This window comes from Protobothrops mucrosquamatus, unplaced genomic scaffold (assembly GCF_001527695.2).
Source record: "Protobothrops mucrosquamatus isolate PMUCROS unplaced genomic scaffold, P.Mucros_1.0 scaffold516, whole genome shotgun sequence".
NCBI classification, from domain to species: Eukaryota; Metazoa; Chordata; class Lepidosauria; order Squamata; family Viperidae; genus Protobothrops; species Protobothrops mucrosquamatus.
Genome location: NW_015386829.1, coordinates 643,772 through 646,905, shown reverse-complemented (window position 1 = coordinate 646,905; position 3,134 = coordinate 643,772).

The window sequence follows — 3,134 nt, the reverse complement described above, 5'->3', positions numbered from 1 at the left end:
AATTATTTAAATTCTTTTTAAAGCAAAGATGTATAAAATGTATTATATATTTATATAAAACAAATATGATATCTTTTCTTCTGCTGCACACTATTAGACAAGGAAGACTGATTTCCAGAGGCAGATGCAATAAAAATGTTCCTCTAAGTAAATGTTACGGCACTTTCACAACCACTGCTGAGGCTATTATTTTATCAACAGTTATAGAGTTGCTGGGTGTGTTGGTTTGTTGAAACAGTGTACAGAAGAAACAAAGAAAATTTGATATGAGATAATGATAAAAGTGAAGCAAAGCAGAAGACATAATTAATAGAGTTCAAGTACTGAAGTCAAGTTATCAGAGAATCACTAAATGAAATCTGCAGTCAGCGTGAAGACATTGTATTGTATTAGTTGAGCATTTGCAGCAACAAATGGTTTTCACTTCATTTAAAAATACGAATATGAATCATTCCATCCTTTCAAATTATTTTTGTATCTCGCTGTTTCCTTTGAAACTATTTTATATGGTTATAAAGAACATTTCCGAATATTCTCCATAGCGTAATATAACATTTATTTTTTCTACCATAGCAGCACATTTTATGATAATAAGATGATAATCCAAAGGGTAAAACACAATACAGCAATCAAAATAAGTACAAATAATTAGAGCCACCTCCATCATGTGGAAAATATCCCACTAGGGTACCACTGAGCACTCTGAGTCCATTCACATTCAAATGTACTCTTCCTACAGACTAATCTCTTAATCAGTGAAATCACCACTGCTATGAAAGACACCAAATGAGAAAAAGCTAATATATCTTTATGCATCTGTGGTGATATCCTACACAAGTAATTTAAAATGAACACGCATGAAAAGCATAAGAATATCTGCAAGACAATAAATAGTGTTTGGTTATTTCTGAAAAGAATCTTTCAGATATCAGGGAACAAATACAAATGATTGTAACATATGTTTAAGAATACCAGCTTAGAAATCAAGTACTGCTTTTCTAAATAAGAAGAAAAATGATGATACATCTAACGTTCTTAAATAAGAATTGTATAGCTTTTTGAAAAACGGAGAGAAAGTAATATAAAAATGAAGATTCAATCCCTTTTCATATAATGTTGCTATTAGAAATAAATTATTATAAACAAATAATAGATATGACTTTCATTTCATTATATGTAGTATTTGAAAAAATAACAAAAATATTAGCATTAATAAGAAATGTTTGGACGTACGGTAGCAAACCTACCAAATTATCTATTTTTTAAAATAAGAATTGATAACTTAATAACTCAAGTGCATTTTGGTTCAAGAGCACACTCCCCAAAATACACAAGATAAATTTGTTAACAAATCATCAGTTTGGCAGCATGTCCTATTTCTTTCTATCTATCTATCTATCTATCTATCTATCTATCTATCTATCTATCTATCTATCTATCTATCTATCTATCTATCTATCTATCTATCTATCAGAAGTTTAAAGGACTTTCACAATGTGCTTGGAACACACTTGCAATATTTTTTAATGCAACTGGCATGTTAAAGATGTTTGTTAAATATATATTTTACATTTGTTAAGCAAAACTTTTTGGTGGCCCCCATATTAGATTTTGTTAACAAATAATACATTAATGAAAAAAAATGTCTATTTCTATTTAACCATGAAGGATCATTTAACTTTGAAGTTCAGAAGTAAATGTTGCTAAGCATTAACTACAAATAACAAACAATATTGTGTTCAGGTTATGAAAACTGAGGCGCTATTGGAAATCAATTGTTGGATTGGTTGAGTACATCAGGAAAGTTGTGTGTTTGTGTCTCTGTGTTTACAATATTACATAACTTTTTGATTTCACAAATGGGAAAATGAAAAGCACTAAATAATTCATCAGTCTATAATTAAGGAAATAAGGGAATTGAGAAAATTTAAAAACTTTTGTAAGTAGAATATTCTGGCTTCTTATATCAAAATTTCTGAAGGACATTTCCAGAACAAAGCATTCTGCAACTGCAGATGCATCTTGCAATAGAAAGGGAGTTTCTAGATCCTAGACATTAGCTAATATACTTTTTAAAATGCAAACAGTTCAGATATTGTTCATCAAAGTTATACTGCAGCCTATCTCTTAGAAAGCAACTCTGGGCAGCTATAACAATCCAATTGTAATGTTCAATATGGTATATTTTCATAAAATAAAACATTGCTCCTGGATGAGAGTGCATTCTAGAATCATTGATTTGAAGATGAACTATTGATTTCTAAATTCAATATTCTAATTCAGTACTCATATTCACTACTCAGATGCTAGACAAGCAATTGCCAAAATATCTCCTTTTTTTTGTCTTTATAGCAACGCACAATGCACTTTTCACTAAATGTTGAACCAAGTTCTCAAGTACCACATTGAAGGGAGAATTTGCACTAGAGACACTAGAAAATTAGAAAAAGCATATCTCATCTCTAGTGAATTAAAAACATGTCACATCAGTTCAGTTTGCATTGAGATCGGTGTCATGCCTTTTAACTTCAGATATACCTGAAAATCAAGTAGTTCCTCTCTTGGGTGGAAAGGCCGTTAATCAAAATGGAAGTTAAATGCTATGTAACAGTTCAGACATATTAACTTTTCTGCTTATGATATCAGATTTAAAAATAGTAAACAATTATATAAGTATTTTTTTAGTATTCTTGATACTTTTCTAGCTGAAAAGTCTGGATAATTTTTAACAAATCAGATAGACTGATCTCTGGATAAGCAGTTTCAGTTATCAAAATTCATGGCTGAGAGACAGGAAGAGAACTTATTGTGCAAAAATATAGTTAGCATTGAATATAGCAACTATATTGAGTTAACAATCTTAGGTTTCATATAACAAAAATATAAGGGATAATCATAGAGTTTGTAAATTTATGATACTGCAGGCATGGATAAAAATTGTGTATTTCTTTACAGAAATGTGAAGAAAATCATTGAATATAAATTGCATTTAGTTCTCAATTTCCATGTTTTCAAGCTCAGTGAAGGCATAAAAAGTACATAAAACATTAATGAATCTGGTCCTGACATTTAAATTCTATACATTTAATGTCCCTTTGCTTGTCTTTGACTCCTTGAGGAACCTTTTGCTATAT